The sequence below is a fragment of the Entelurus aequoreus genome, linkage group LG09 (genome assembly GCF_033978785.1).
Source record: "Entelurus aequoreus isolate RoL-2023_Sb linkage group LG09, RoL_Eaeq_v1.1, whole genome shotgun sequence".
NCBI lineage: Eukaryota > Metazoa > Chordata > Actinopteri > Syngnathiformes > Syngnathidae > Entelurus > Entelurus aequoreus.
This window is the reverse complement of record NC_084739.1, coordinates 82,178,557-82,195,386: the sequence shown is the minus strand read 5'-3', so window position 1 is coordinate 82,195,386 and position 16,830 is coordinate 82,178,557. Positions and strand designations below refer to the sequence as shown.

The following is a 16,830-nucleotide window of genomic DNA, read 5'->3' as shown; positions in this document are numbered from 1 at the left end:
AGTCTGCAGGGATAAAGTCCATACGCACACATGCTTGTATTTCTTTATGAAAAAAATACTAATTACTTACAGGAAATTAAGTGTAGTCTCTGAAAGGGGTAACATTGCTTTTAAAGGCAGGACCCGCAGCCAGCCAGACATACAATACTAGCACATACATCATGAAAAACATGTTTTTTTTTATTGTCATTGTAAGAGGGCTAAATTACTTATCTGAAAATTATTTTTATACATCTTTTTGTTATGTCAGGTTTGGGACAAGTTTGATGTTTTTTTGTCGCTTATATGCCGTGTGCGTTTGGGCCAACTGCTTTCTGATCATTCTTTATTTAAAAGAATATGCTGCTGATGTTCAGTAGCAGTACTGAAGTCATGTGAGTGTTAATGCTGCTATAAGATGATGTCTTTAATGTGGTTTGCCTTTTGTTACAACCCTTTTGGAAGTGCAAGGTTATAGAAATATACAAAATTTGCTGTTAAACAAAACCTATGTCTATTCTCTGATTCCAGATTGTGATTCCAGGTTGTGTGCGAACTGCTTCTGGTGAATTGTTTCAGAGTTGTGAGCACAAAATTTGACAGACACACGCATATATACATAACAGACACGCATATACATAACAGATATACATACATCAATCACACAGACACACTTATTGACAAAGCACACAGACACACATCACATAGTTCCTGCTAAGGTGAGTTTGCTTTATTTTATTTATTGAAATGGCGAGGGAAAAAACACTGTCATAACCCTATGTGGAAGAATGTTGACAATGTTTCACTCTGCTCTTTTGTGTTTTCTTTGCGACAGTTTAACATCTCTGTCTGCGTGAGTGTGTGTTTAGATGCTGTGTGCCAAGGGCCACAGGCGGGCACTAGCCTCCAGGACCAAGATGGCAGAGCGGCAGTCTTCCACCCCCATGCCTCCTGTCCCTGAGTTCGTCTCTCGTAAGTTTTGCACAGCTTATCGTATACTTAACAGCAGGGGTCACCAACCTTTTCCAAACCAAGAGCTACTTCTTGGGTACTGATTAATGTGAAGGGCTGCCAGTTTGATACACGCTTCAATAAATAGCCTATTTGCTCAATTTACCTTTTACTTTGTTATTAATAATTAATGATATTTATCTTTGTGGAAACACTGATCATCTTAATGATTTCTCACAATAAATATATATAGAAACAGATAAATATCAATATGCAACACTTTATTTTTATATTTTCTCTTAAGTGCACATTTTTCTATTTGAACATTTTCAAATGATCACTTCTAAGACAGTCTTGTGAAATCCCAATATCCCATTTTAACTAGCTAGCCACTAACATTTTTCTATAAATCATGAATTACTTTGCACCATGTTTGTACAAATAATAACTCATGTACAATACAAAAGTCAACTCTCAATTTTTTAAATAAATCTTGTCACACTTTCAACTGGACACCAAATCTGTTATCTGTTTCTTTGTCTGTTAGTCAAGACCAAGTCTTTAAAATATTTTCTTGGATTTTTATTTTATTTTTTAGTTCTGTCTCTCTTACAATTAAAAAATGTCTAGCAAAGCCAGACCAGCTTGCTGGTAAATAAATAACATTTAAAAAACAGAGGCAGCTCACTGGTAAGTGCTTGTCAAATGTTTTGCTTTTTTCACTGTGCTTATCCCACACTTGACGGGATGTACCAATGCTGAATGTGGCTTCTGGATTTCACTCAAAAGACCAGACCGTAGTTACTTTTTCCCTTTTATTTTCCTTTAGTTTGCTACAGTTTTTCCAACGAATAAATGGCTTTCTTTTTTCTTCTATAGTCTTTTTTGCAGTCTTTAGCAGTGTTAGTAGACTTTAGTTTCTTTAGCTGTCTTTAGTAGCCTTTAGCTTCTTTAGTAGGTGAAAAACCTTTACGGACGAAACACCACAAGATTAACATGCTGTAAAATATCAATCAATTATCAATCCCATTATTTACAATTATTAATTTGGCTATCAAACACTTAACAATTAAAAAAGTGCAAGATAATGGATTAATATTTTCCCTTTAAGTTAATTCCGATTTTTAATAAATCGTCTCAACATAAATGCACCAAGATACATGTAAAATACATTTAACCCCAGAAACATCATAGATAAATGCAGCAGAAAACCCATTATGCAAATACATAAATACCTAACCAATCAACCACCTATTTTAGATACATATTTACAATCCATGTCCAATATAAATATATGATTAATTTAGCAGTGAAACACTTAATCTTAAACGCTGTCTACTAGTGATGGGTCCGGCAACACCGATGCATCGGCGCATGCGTCGAGCTCATACAGCAAAACCCTATCGGTGCGCGTACCGCTTTTAGAAAGTCACGTGGCCGATACGTGAACTGTGTTGCACTGACGCCTCCGCTGTGCCCTGTGAGCGGGTCTTTTCTACAGCCGGAAAAATAACTACGGAAAGAAATCAACTACAATGTCATACGTTGGAAAAACTTTTTTTTTTAAAGTTTTGAACAGCTTATCATATGCTTTATAGCAGGGGTGTCCAAAGTGCGGCCCGCAGGTCTTTCTTTAACAGCCCCATGGCGCATTTTTACAATACGATTGGAAAATAAAACGACAACATTATAAGTGGTATTTAAACAGCAAACAGGTGAAATGTAACAAGAAAATGTAGCAATGTTTACTCACACAAAGCTGACATGTAGGCTGTTTTTTTCTTTCAAATATAACGAATCACAATCAATGTCATTATGAATTTCTGACCTATTCACAGCTCCAATTACGTCACATTAACTATTTTGAGATTTTTTGTGGATAATGTTTCTTATTTTGTGTTTGCCATGTAAAAAAGCGAGCTGTTTTTTTATAACGAACGGCCTAAACCGAACAAACAAAGAACATAAACAACAATAATACTTATAATTGACAGATCTGAAGTTGATCTGGAGATTATTGTTAAAAGTAAACTGTACAAAAGCATTTATAATTTATTTTTTCACGCTTTAATGAGTAGGACCCTTTGGAGTGTGATTACTTTTTAAGTGTCTTTGCTCTAAAATAAGAATGAATTCAAATCAATGTTGTTATGACTTGTTGACCTTTTTAGGGCTCCAATTATTATATAATCTCTAATATCCCACTTAAACATTTTATTGGGTGATCATATTGCATATTGTGTTTTTTTCTTTTAAAAAATGGGTTTTCTTTGACAAAAAGAGCATACAATTATAAATCTATAACAATTGTTATATTGACAGACAGACCTAATGTTGATGCAGACATTTAAAAACTTGAATAATACTGAATAATGCCACATTTTGTATTTCAAAATTGGATCAAGCCTGAGTGGAAGCCTAAATGTATATTTTTTTATGCATATATTTGATTTGTTTTTCTAATATTAAATATCTAAATGGCCCCTGCTAGCTTTTATTTTTTCAATGCACGGCCCTCAGTGGACAAACTTTGGACACCCCTGATCTAGAGATTTAAAAACTTCAATAATAACACAAATAATACTGAATAATGAGACATTTTTCATATTTTTTGGACCAAAACACTTTGGGGTCCCTGGGATCTAGCCTGAGTGGAAACCTAAATGTATATTTATTTATACATACATAGAATTGGTTTTTTAAATAAAACATATCTAAATGGCCCCTGCTAGCTTTGATTTTTACATGTGCGGCCCTCAGTGGAAAAAGTTTGGACACCCCTGCTTTATAGGTACTCTTCACATGTAGATGAGCATGTGTTTGAGACACAATTTCTTGTCTTCATGCCGACACAGGTGGCCCGCCCATCCTGGTGGAGCCTGCGCCTTCTTCCCCTCGTCGGAGGTCGCCGCCGGCCCAGGTGACGGGGCCAGACCCCCTGCCCCGTCGGCGCCAGGATCCCCGGAGGTGGACAACGGTTGGACGGGAGCGAAAGGTAATGTGTTTCTGTGGGTCGCTGTCTGTATTTTAGAGCCGTTTTCGCTTTTTTTGTTTTTGTTACTTTTTTAATTATGATAATATATTTTGTATAATTAAATAACCGACGGCTCTATAGTTTATGATGTACTTTAACAGTGTACATTTTTATAAGATGACGCCTCCTTACAAGAAAGGACAACATAGCGCAGTGAGTGACAGGTGTTGCTGATTACCCGGCTTAAACTGTCATGTTTTTAGACAGCTTTTTAATGTTATCTTATGCTAACCCCCACTCCCTAGAGGGGGGGGGGTGTCACATCCACGTTCCACTGGGGTGACTTTTCCTTCCCCTGATGTGGGCTCTGTACCGAGGATGTTGTTGTGGCTTGTGCAGCCCTTTGAGACACTTGTGATTTAGGGCTATATAAGTAAACATTGATTGATTGACGTATAAGCCTAGTTATGATATTTAGTTGTCACTGTCATCCCAAGACAAAAAAACTATTTTATTGGAGTGTGTTAAGCATGTCACTTCTTATTAACGCGTTGGCTGAAACCTTTAGAAGAGTTGCCACAGTCTACGGCTATTGTTTGCTCACAAACCTTTCTCATTCTGTATACATAAAATTAACTAAGTGACTTTTTTTGTTTTGTTTGGAAGGCTGGAACACTGCCGGTGCAACAGTCCCTTCCCATCCCGTCCAACCCTGTGTGGTTCAGCAGTCCTATGTTGGATGCCATGGAGGAGTTCGCTCCTTCCTCTGACTCCAACTGCACTGCTGTCCCACCACCTGGCCAGGTAATGTGTCTCATAAACTTCTTTCTACGTATAGTGTCAATAACGCATCTAAGACACTGATGTACAACATTTTCTCTGTGTAATAATTCATTCATCCATCTTCTACTGCTTATCCGGGCTTGGGTCGCGGGGGCAGCAGCCCAATCAGGGAAGCTCAGACTTCCCTCTCCTCAGCCACTTCCACCAGCTCTTCTCGGGGGATCCCGAGGTGCTCCCAGGCCTGCTGAGAGACATAGTCTCTTCTGCGTGTCCTGGGTCTTCCTCGTGGTCTCCTACCGGTGGTACATGTCCTGAACACCTCAACAGCAAGGCGTCCTAATAAAATAACCAAGCCACTTTACAACTGTTATTACTATAATTACCACTAGTTGTTAATCAAATGTTGGTATATTTTTGAGTATGTGATACATAATTGTAAAATATCCAATAAAGTATGCCTTAAGTAGACAGCCTCTATAAATGTTTCTTTTAATTTCAATAGGCTTCTCCTGGGAGGCGTCGTCGGAGAGCTGTGGCTGTCAGGCGTGCTGGACGGAGGGAGTTTGCTTCTGACTCCGACTGCACTGCTGTCCCACCACCTGGCCAGGGTAATGTGTGTCATAAACTTCTCTCTACGTATAGTGTCAATTACGAATCGAAGACGATGTATAATACATCTGTATACAACATTTTCTCTATTTAATAATCCCCATCCATCCATCTTCTAACGCTTTTTCCGGGCTTGGGTCGCGGGGGCAGCAGCCCAATCAGGGAAGCTCAGACTTCCCTCTCCTCGGCCACTTCTACCAGCTCTTCCCGGGGGATCCCGAGGCGCTCCCAGGCCTGCTGAGAGACATAGTCTCTTCAGCGTGTCCTGGGTCTTCCTCGTGGTCTCCTACCGCTGGTACATGTCCTGAACACCTCAACAGCAAGGCGTCCTAATAAAATGCCAAGCCATTTTACAACTGTTATTACTATTACCACTAGTTGTTAATCAAATGTTGGGAATTTTCAGAGTACGTGATACATAATTGTCAAATATCCAATAAAGTATGCCTTAAGTAGACAGCCTCTATACATTTTTCTTTTACTTTCAATAGGCTTCTCCTGGGAGGTGTCGTCGGAGACCTGTGGCCGTCGGGCGCGCCGGGCGGAGGGAGCAGGTTGGTGTCACCGTTTTTCCCTTACAATTTCAGGTGCCTGAGGTCCGTGGCGAGCCAACGGTCATCAGGGAGGAGCCCGCTGTCCAGGAGGAAGCCCAGGTGCCGCTGCAGGTCTTCGCAGATAAGGTTGATTCTTTTCCTCTCCCTAGTGATAGTGGTAGGGTTAGTAAACCTCAGTCTGTCCGCGGTCGTGTGGCAATGGTCGAGAGGGATCGTCTGGGAATTAGCGTAGCTAAGGTTGTGCGCGGATCGTTTCACCAGGGGGATAGCAGGTTTAGTTACGGAGGGAAGCAATGCATGGCCATTGAACTAGTATAGCTAAGCATGTGGTGAAAAGTGTGTTTTCGTGGGAGACACAGGATCTCGATCGCATCCTGTATTTAGGCGATGAATTGTACAGTAGTATGCGCAACCTGGGTATTTTTAACCATCCGTCGCAGTTTTTGTCTGTGCCGGATCTACCTAGTAATGTAGATATTGACGAGCAGTTGTTTAGTTTTCATTTTAGTCAACACCCGGCATCAGGTGCTGTGGGTGTTGAGCAGGAAAATGGTCCCTTTGTGACTCTGCGTCATGGATTAGAGGGAGTTTTCAGGCAGTACAGGATGTGTCTGCTGACACTGGTAGCGTATACATCTGCCATCATCTGTGAGGATGGACAGTTTGCTGTGGTCGACAGTCACTCTCGTAGTAGCTGTGGCCTGCTAGATCACAACGGTAAAAGTGTAATACTGCACTTTTCCTGTTTAGATGACCTGCATCACTACATCTGTTGTTTGGCTGACGCTCTCTGTTCAGGGCTGAAGCCTTTTGAGCTGTGTGGCTTTAGGGTTAGTGTAGGTGCAAGTCCAGCGTTGTCTGGAGCTTCTGTAGAGAGTTGCATCTTTGAGATGAACACTGCTGCAGCACCTGAGCGTAGTGACATCAATGATGTTTGTGCCACCACCTCCTTGTTTGACAGTGATGCAGGTCCAGCTGTGAGCCACGCACAAACCGGTGTTCCTGTGGAGAGTGGCTTCACAGAGATGAGCACTGCTCCGGCACCTGGATTTAGTGACCTTGAAAAAGATTTTGCAGCCCCATCTGTGTGTCAGAGTGGGGCTGGTGTTAAAGCGAGCCCAGCACTGTCTGGCGCATCTGTTCTCACTTTTTTAAGTGAAGTTAGCAGTGGCTCAACAGCAGAATTTGTTGCCACTGATGGCAAAAAGCGTACGATTTTGTCTCGTGAACGCAAATCAAAACAATCGAAGCGTTTTGATAGCGTTACAGTAAACTCTGATGTAGTGTTTATCGCTGCATCAGAGAGTGAGAAACAGTTTTTCCGTCCCCTCGGTGATGACGTTTGTAGGGCTTTGTGTAGTCTATTTAAAATAGATTTTATGAAAGTCGGTGGTCTGGTGCACAGAGAGGTGGACTACTTAGGTGTTCCCTGCCTTAGGGAGAAAATTGTTCCGGATGGGAACTGCTTTTTCAGAGCTGTTGCTCACGCTGTCAGTGGTTCACAGAAGAACCATCGTAAGATTAGACTGGCAGCCTGTAGACAGCTAGAAAAGAATGAGGCTAGGTATCGGGGTCTTTTGAGGAGTGATATTGTCACTTTTACAGTACATCAAGCAGTCCAGGATGAAGTGTGTCAAGACTTGGGCCACAGAGGTTGAAATCCAGGCCACTGCAGATTATTTAGGCATTGCCTTTTTTACATTTCATGATGCTCGTTGGCTAAAATATCGTTGCAGCAGTAAGTGTTTGTCAGCGGACTGCATTTATTTGGAGAATGTCGGGGGACAGCATTTTGACTGCGTTCTTTGTGTTTTCAAGCCTGGACTGCAAAGTTGTCATGGATATTGTGAATTAGGCTGGGATATAGGCTGTAGCACTAGGTCTTCAGCGAAAGATAGAGCGGGGCAGGCAGTAGCTGGGATAGATTGTCTACATTCAGGTAAAGAAGTTGTAGAGGGCAGGGATTCTAGTGCGACAAAGTGGACTGCAAGACTGCAAGATAAAATTAATGTTAAACGTAGAGAGAGACGCTCCCTGCTTTATAGGAAAATGTATGGTGAGGACTTGAACTTCAGGGAGAGCTACACATCACGAAGTGAAGAGAAATACAGATATAGCGCTGAGCACAGGGGCAGGGTGAAAGCACTCAGTGTAGGGAAATACAGGGAAAATATTGACCATAGGCATAGTTAAAGCACGCAGTGTAGGTAAATACCGCCAAAATATTGAGCATAGGCATACAGTTAAAGCACGAAGTGTCGGGAAATACAGCCAAAATATTGAGCATAGGCATACAGTTAAAGCACACAATGTAGGGAAATACAGGCAAAACATTGAGCACAGGGAAAGTGTTAAATTCAGGAGTAAAGTGGCCAGTGAAATAAAATACAGGGAAAATATTGAACACAGGAACAAAGTTAAAGCACTCAGTGTAGACAAGTACAGGGACATTCCAGAGCACAGACACAGCGTTAAAGCACGCAGCGTAGACAAGTACAGGGACATTCCAGACCACAGGGACAGCGTTAAAGCGCGCAGTGTGGGAAAGTATAGGGACCATGTAGAACACAGAGACAAGGTTAAACTAGGCAGCAAAAGGCAGTATAGTGTTAGTTTAAAACATAGGCAGCAAGTGAAAGCTAGTGTACAGCTGAGTCGGAAGCAGAGGCTGGAGAGGTCTGTAGATTTTGGTTTTGTCATGGATAGTTTTTTGGATAAGGTTAGACACGGACCGGATTTTGTGTGTAGTGTTTGTCATAGGCTGCTGTTTAGATATCAGGTGCTGCACTGTGAGAGGGAAGTATATGCAGCATGTTTGGCAACGGCTGGCATTGCAAATAATTGCATTAGTGAGCATTATCTGCATAGTTGTGATGATAGGTGTGTTGAGCCCTGTCCCCTTGTTGTGTCCGGAGGTCAGTTGTGGATTTGCTTTAGTTGTCATAGTAAGATCAGTAAAGGTAAAATCCCAGCTGAATGTTGGAACAACAACTTAGCTGTACACCCCATTCCTCCAGAACTGGGATGTCTGAATAGCTTAGAGCAGCACCTGATTGCTTTACGCATCCCTTTTATGAAGGCGGTGGCGTTGCCGAAGGGTGGTCAGAATGGTGTACATGGGCCCGTTACTTGTGTTCCAGCCAACATTGTACAAACCACCAATGTGTTGCCGCACTCCAGTACGGAGGGGTCTCTGCTTCAAGTGAAGTTAAAGCGGAAGTTGACTTACAAAGGACACTACGAGTATCAGTTTGTTGACTCGTGGCGTGTCAGGCGTGCTATAGAGTACTTAAAGAGAACCAATGTCTTGTATAAAGACATTGAGTTCAACGAGGAATGGTCAAATGCTTTTTGTAGGGAGGAAGAGGTTGTAGAGGATGGTCAGGGTGACCAGGTTGTTGTAGAGGATGGTCAGGCTGGTCAGGGTGACCAGGTTGTTGTAGAGGATGGTCAGGGTGACCAGGTTGTTGTTGACCCACAGTCCAGTGAGGATGAGGCTGTAGAGCAGAAAGGTGGCCCAGAAGAGGAATCCGAAGACATTGTGCAAGATGAACTGTTACATGACAGACAACAGCAGTGCATGTTTCAGGACACTTGTCTTATGCCCGTTGATATCGGTCAGGAAGCATTAGATCACTATTTTAAGGATGTTGTATGTCTGGCCCCTGCGGAAGGTAATAGTCCGGTTAGAATGCTTTCTGACAAATTCAATGAGGCCATTTGTTTTCCTGCGCTGTTTCCCAACAGCAGAAATACATTCCACGCCGACCGCGCGCATCGTATAACATTGTTGCGCTATTTTAATAACCGGGTTATGCATGCAGACGGCCGTTTTGCGCGCAACGTGGAATACATATTCTTTTGTCAGTATATGTCCGAATTGGACCAAGTCATAAGTAGCATTTCGGTCGCCATGCGTAAAGGTAAGGGGGGTCAGCATTCTCAGCGGATTTTGCCGGACATGCTCAAAGACGACGAGTCTCTGAAGCGCTTGCTACAGTTCGATGACGGTTTTCGTTTCCTTCGGCCCATTCGCGGGACGCCAGGTTTTTGGTCTTCCGTTCAGAAAGACCTTATGGCTTGTGTCCGCCAATTGGGGATCCCAACATGGTTCTGCTCCTTTTCGTCTGCTGATCTGCGCTGGCAGAATCTCCTTGCCAGCATCCTGAGATAGGAAGGCAGACAGCAGACAGTAGAACAGTTAGAGTGGGCCGATAGGTGCGAGCTGTTGCGGCGCAACCCGGCCACAGCCGCGAGGATGTTTGACTACAGGTGGCACTGTTTTCTGAAGGAAGTACTCATGTCCCCGTCTAACCCAATTGGCAAGATTTTGGATTTCTTTTATCGCATTGAGTTCCAGCAGCGTGGGTCCCCCCATGTTCATGCGCTGTTTTGGATTGAGGGAGCTCCACAGTTTTATAAAAACACCGATTTAGAAGTCGCACAATTTATTGATCAATATGTGACATGTGAGCTACTCTCTGCCGATGACACATTATCGGAAGTTGTGTCATCGGTTCAACTGCATTCGAAACGGCATTCAAAGTCGTGTTGTAAAAATAAAACCAAATGCCGTTTCAATTTTCCCAAACCCATCTCTGCACGCACATTCATCTGCAAAATCCCAGAATGTGTTTGTCCTAAAAAGGGAACGGGGACAGAGAGCCTTCCAGAAAACCGGCCAAAGTGCACCTGTTTGGATAAGGACAAGAAGATGCGAAAGGAGGTTGCGCAGATGATTATGGAGAAAGTAATGGACGCCATGGAGAGGGAGGAGCCCTTTGGTAGCGTAGAGGAGTTGTTTGCCAGTGTGGGCATCAACCAGGACGTCTTTGAGCTCGCTTATTGGCGGCTGGAGACTAAGAATAAGGTGGTTTATAGGCGAGGGGTAAACGACACCTGGGTTAACCAGTACAATAGGAATCTATTGAAGTGTTGGAACGCTAACATGGACATTAGCTTTGTCACTGACGCCTACGCAGTCATCATCTACATAATCAAGTACATCACAAAAGCAGAGAATGAAATTGGTCTGTTATTGAGCAATGCCCTTAAAGAAGCCAATAAGCTAGGAAATCTCTCTGCTAAAGAGGCTTTAAAGAAACTGGGCAGTGTATATTTACACAACAGAGATGTCTGCGCTCAGGAGGCAGTATATAGGCTAATGAGCATGCATTTGAAAGAATGTTCCAGGAAGGTGGTGTTTATTCCAACAGGGAATAACATTGTGCGGATGAGCTTACCCCTCAGTGTGTTGTTGCAAAGGGCTTCCTCAGAGGGTCTCAGGTCCGAAAACATGTGGATGACGAGTGTTGTCGAGAGGTATCAGAACAGGCCCGACGGTGTCGTATTTGCCGATATGTGCATAGCCACGTTTTGTTCGGAGTATCGTGTTCTCAGCCAGAATGAAGACTCTGACAAAAAAATTGCACTTCAAGGGGGTTTAGGGTTCATCTTGCGGAGAACACAAACTCAGTTTGCCGTCGTTCGCTACATGCGCTTTAAATTAGACAAACAGGGGGAAGCCCACTTTCAGAGTTTGCTGCAGTTGTTCCTTCCTTATAGAACTGATTGTGAACTCAAGCCGGAAGGCTTTGACTTCTACAAACAGTTCCACGACGAAGGTAATGTGACGTTGGCTGGCGGGACCGCACGGCCAGTGCGAGACGTCGTCGATGACAACAGGGCAAAGTTTGAAGTGGACTGTCCTCGGTTAGAGCATGCGCAGGAGCTTGCGGATCTGTTAGGTCCTAATGTCGATGAGGATGCGTGGGGGGACCTTCGTCCTGAACAGGAAATCGAACACATGGAGTGTTTAGAGGAGAGGCAGCAGCAGCAGCAGGGGGAAATTAGTGACGAGCAGCTAGTTCAATCTGAGGAAAATGTCCCCGATTTGTTTGTTGGTGGTAAACAAGTAGCTACGATTGAGAGAAACACCAACATTTTGTCTAGAAGGGAGGGTTTAGCTCTGGTCCATTCTCTCAATGAGACGCAGAGGAGCATTTTGGATAGGATTAGGAAATGGTGCTTAGAAAAGGTGAGGGGAAAAAACCCGGAACCTTTCCATGTGTTCGTAACTGGTGGGGCAGGTACTGGAAAAAGCCATTTGATTAGAGCTATCCAGTGCGAGGCAGGGAGACTATTGTCGCGTCTGTACAAACCAGATGAAACCTGCGTGCTCTTAACTGCCCCCACAGGCATAGCTGCATACAGTTTACATGCAGCCACAATTCACCACACCTTCAGTATTAGCATACAGGTTAGTTTACCCTATATCCCTCTGGGGGAAGATAAGATAAACTCCTTGAGGGCTCAATTTGGTCACCTACAAATTCTAATCATTGACAAAATCAGTATGGTAGATCACCATCTTTTAGCCTATGTGCACGGCCGGTTAAGGCAAATGAAGCAGACGGGGGACTTTTCTCCATTTGGAAATGTTAGCGTTGTAGCTGTCGGTGACTTTTATCAGTTGCCGCCCGTTAAAGGGAGGCCGCTGTACGCCAGTCAGGTGGGTGTGGACCTCTGGTGTCATTTTACAAAAGTAGCACTAACAACAGTTGTGAGGCAAAAAGATAGTGTCTTTTTTGAGCTGCTAAATAGGCTTAGAGTACGGGCGAAGGGAACCCCCTTATTGCAAAGCGACGTCGATATCCTCAAGTCCCGGGAGACGGGGGAAGAGAGCGCAGCTTTGCATATTTATCCCACGAATATGCAAACCAGCCACCATAATCTGGAGAGGTTATTCGCAATCTGTCCAGATTATGTTACAATCGAGGCGCAAGATTTTATCAACAGTAGGAAGACGGGTCAATTAGAGCGCGTGGCTGATCATCCCGCTAAAACGTCGTACACGTGTTTGGTCAAGAGTTTGTGTTTGGCTCCGAACGCACGCACGTGTAATGCTGTGCAAAAACATTGCCGTGGCTGGCGGTCTGGTCAATGGCGCATGTGGAACGGTCACTTATATTCATTTTGGAGCCGATAAAGACTTCCCCCTCACAGTTTATGTGAAATTTGATGACCCAAAAATAGGCTCACAAAGGAGAAAGGAACGTTCCCATGCTGCTGTAGAATGCCCGCATTCTACCGCCATTGATCCCGTGGAGGATTCGGCGACAAAACGCGGCGTTTTGCGTCGTCAGTTTCCGCTTAAACTCGCGTGGGCCTGCACTGTTCACAAAGTGCAAGGTCTAACTGTAGATGAGGCTGTCGTGTGTTTACACAAGGTTTTTGCAGCTGGGCAGGCGTATGTCGCCCTCAGCCGTGTTAGGGATATATCCGGCCTTGTCATTACTGACTTCAAGGAAAAGGCCATTTACTGCAAGGACGCCGTCAAGGAGGCATTGGATAGCATGCCCCCATTTCTACTTGAGCAGCCACAGCCCTCGTTAGAACCCCGCAGTTTCTCCGCGTATTTACTGAACGTCCAAAGTTTACCTTGCCACGCCGCTCATTTGATGTCTTGTACGCAGCATTTACAGCCTACCTGTATTGCTGTCACAGAGACGTGGCTCACTGCACAATCCTCGACAGACTGTGTCCAAATACAGGGATATACTTTCCACAGTCGTCCCCGTGCCTTGTGTTACAGTAGCAATGATTTCAAATTAGCTGAGATTAGAGATTTACAACATGGCGGAGTAGGTTTATATGTTGTAGATAATTCGGACTGTGAGATTCTGCAGGTGCCCGATTTAAATCTGGAGTGTTTGGTGTGCCTGTCTACCAAAGAAAACATTTTGATGGCAGTCATTTATCGTCCGCCATGTTATCCAAATTTACTTTTTAAATCCAATCTGGTTAAGTTACTTGATTGGGTCACTCCACTCAGTAACACAATTGTTATAATGGGAGATTTTAATGAAGATCTTCTCAAACATTCATCAATTTCTAAATTAATGGGCCAAAATGGATTTTCGCAGCATGTAACACAAGAGACTACAGAGAATGGGACATTAATTGACCACGTTTATGTCAAAACAACGCAGTATGCTGTGGATTGTGCAGTGCTGTCCACTTATTTCAGTGACCACGAAGCCATCCTGTGTGCTTTTCGTGGTCAAGATGAAGGTGATGCGTTTAATTTGGAGTTGTTGTTTGCAGAGCAGTTTGCTGATGAAGAGGGTCCCTAAGCATCGTCTCAACCCCCAAGATGGATTAGCTTGCTGGACTAAGAGACATTTTTAACATGCATGTGAAAAAGTGCAATATATTTATCTGTACAGTAATCTATTTATTTATTATATATTTATTATATAGTATTTTTATATATTTATTTATACATGCACCTTATTGCTTTTTTATTCATTATATATATATTTATTATAGAGTATTTGTATATATTTATTTATTTATATATGCACCTTAGTGCTTTTTTATCCTGCACTCCTGATAGGCGTCCTCCTCCCTTAGCCAGGCTTGCACCTGACCGCTGCTTTTAGATTGGTGTTTGCATGTTTTGCTTCTTCTGGTGTCATCGCTGATTTTTTCATGTTCTGTTCATGCTGTTTCATGCAGTACCTCTGCTTTTTTCATGCTGCATGCCTTACAAAGTATGTTTGTTTTGTTTATTCATAGCCACAGTTAGCTACTTTTGTTTGTCTATAGTTGAGGCTAAGTGTTAATTTTTTTGTCTCCGCCTTGTGCGCGCCTTTTCTTTGCACCCTTACCTTCACGCCATCTCCCGTCACTTTCCTTTGCATGCCGGAATAACATACCTCAACCCCAGTCCTCGCTATGTCCCTGGTTTTTCTGTTGGTCCTTCTGGTGTCGTCGATTTTTTTCCTGCTCTCTTCATGCTGTTTCATGCAATACCTCTGCTCTTCTCATGCTGCATGCCTTACAAAGTATGTTTTTTTTTTTGGTTTATTCATAGCCACAGTTAGCGACTTTGGTTTCATGTCTATAGTTGACGCTAAGTGTTAGTTTTATTTGTCTCCGCCTTGTGCGCGCCTTTTCTTTGCACCCTTACCTTCACGCCATCTCCCGCCACTTTTCTTTGCATGCCGGAACAAAGTACTTTTTGATTGATTAATTGATTGAGACTTTTATTAGTAGGTTGCACAGTGAAGTACATATTCTGTACAATTCACCACTAAATGGCAACACCCCAATAAGTACGTGCTTTGTTCCGTGTTCTACGTTTGCATGCCTGGGGGACAATGGATCAGCGTTCACGTCGCGTCCCCTGTCAGTATCCACGTTCACCTGGGGAAACCAATGAACCCACCTGTACATGTTTATATTCTCTCAGGGACTGTTTGCACGTCTTGTTTGTATGGGGTTTAAATGTACAGATACCAGGATACAGACAAGGTAGGTAATGTGCAGGTAATGATATGACTGGGTGATGGCAGGAAGCCCCAGCGTAGCGTGACATACACGGGACATGTGCAGGAGCCGGCTGTGACGCAGATGTCAGGTGAGTGGATATCTCAGCTGGAGCCAGTTATCCAGTTATCTAATCACCTGTGTCTTTATTAGCAGCGTTGGTGACCACAGAAGCTGAGAAGCAAGGAAAGACTTTGTGAGGAAAAAAGAAGAAGAAATACTTTCTGAAGGAGAAAAGACATTGTAAGAAATAAACGATTGTAAACCTGGAAAAGCCGGCTGGCTGTCAGTCTGTCGGTCCTGAAAGAACCCCACGCCACAAGACGTGTCACATACTACAATTACAACTACTACAATAATAACTGCAGCTGCTACTACTACTACTACTACTACTATTTCTACTACACATATTAATAATAACTTAATACTACAATAGCTGCTGTTACTACCACTACTACTAATAATAATAATACACAATAGCTGCTGCTGCTGCTACTACTAATACTACTACAATTACTATCACTACCAATGCTACAATTGCTGATTTTAATACTACAATTACTACTATTAAAATTGCAAATGTTACTAACAATACTTATTAGACTACAATAGCTGCTGCTGCTACTACTACTGATAATATTACATCTACGACTACTACTACTTATACCTTTGCGGTTGTTAATAATTATACTACAATTGCTACTACTAATGCTGCTGTTACTATTACTAAAAATACTACAAAACCTGCTGCTACTTCTAATATTACAATTACTGCTAATAATACTAAAATTAGTACACCTACTAGTCACAATGCTACACTTACTACTACAAATGCTACTGTTACTAATACTACAAATAATGCAATTACTACTACACATGCTGCTGTTACTTATATTAAAATACTACAATACCTGCTACTGCTACTAATACTACTATTACAATACGTGTTAATAATAATACTACAATTACTACGCCTACCAGTCACAATGCTACACTTACTACTACTACAAATGCTACTGTTACTAATACAATTACTACTACTACAAATGCTGTTACTAATACTACAATTACTACTACTACAAATGCTGTTACTAATATTACAAATACATTTACAATTACTGCCAATAGTAATACTACAATTACTACGACTACTAATGATACTGCTATTACAATTACTGCTAAAAGTCATACTACAACTACTAATCATAATACTACAGTTACTACTACTACTACTAGTAGTAATTATACAATTACTACTACTACTACTAATAGTAATACTATAACTACTACTAATAATACTACAATTGTTACTAACACCTAAACTACTAGTTTTACTACTGGTATTACAGCTATAACTACTACCAGTACCAATATCGTAGAGAAACGAAACAAAAACCTCTATGTAGGTCTCACTCAGGACTACCACTGGACAAAAGTATTGGGACACCTAGGACTAGCACCTGCCAAAATGCAGACCCGACCAATGCTGCTTGCAGCTTTAATTATTATTGTTGTTGTTGTTGTTTGTTTATATTTATTTTTATGGAATGTGGCACCATGTGGTACCGTGGGTTGAGTGCTGCTGCTGTCCCACAAATAAAAAATGATTGACAAATGCTTGGTTGCTTTTCATCAATTCTATGCTTT

General features: G+C 42.4%; 1 protein-coding gene and 1 pseudogene across 6 annotated transcripts in view; one reads left to right on the top strand and one right to left on the bottom strand.

Moving 5' to 3' along the window:
- The window catches only part of LOC133657812 (girdin-like), a 400,246-nt gene that overhangs the window by 157,533 nt on the left and 225,883 nt on the right, over positions 1-16,830 (bottom strand). The window lies entirely within an intron of this gene.
- LOC133657823 (uncharacterized) lies at positions 654-15,433 on the top strand (annotated as a pseudogene).